We start from the raw sequence: 511 nt of genomic DNA on the forward strand, positions 1-511 counted from the left end.
ATGTCTTCTTCAGAATTGCATAAATCTCTACTGCGACGCAGATCATCGATATTAACCTTTTTTCAACCCCCTTTCCTCCCTTCTCTTCCATTAGCGAATTTACATTGCACTTAATTATCAAGACCTTTTTTCTTCGATCTGTTTCACCTGCCGTAGATCCTCGATCCCTATATGTATAATTTTCTATGGTTATTCAAAGGGTCTTCACGTGACCGTTGCTTTCTATTGATTCCTCTCGAGGAGAGGGTGCATGCGCCCTCGTCGATCGTCACTTTCATCCCTTCTCTCTCTCTCTCTCTTTCTCTCTCTCTCTCTCTCTCTCTCTGTCTCTGTCTCTCTCTCTCTTTCCTCATTCGCATATTACACCAAACACACACACACATCTATGCAACCTCTCCCCTTTCCCCAAACAAAGAGGGTTGGAGCAGGCAAAGGCGCTGACTTCGGTCAGCAGAACGTGCTGGATGTCCAGTAGAAATCCTCCTAGTGGTGGGAGCTCTAAAAGAGAGTA

This window comes from Vespa mandarinia, chromosome 5 (assembly GCF_050613455.1).
Source record: "Vespa mandarinia isolate Hongniang chromosome 5, ASM5061345v1, whole genome shotgun sequence".
Lineage (NCBI taxonomy): Eukaryota > Metazoa > Arthropoda > Insecta > Hymenoptera > Vespidae > Vespa > Vespa mandarinia.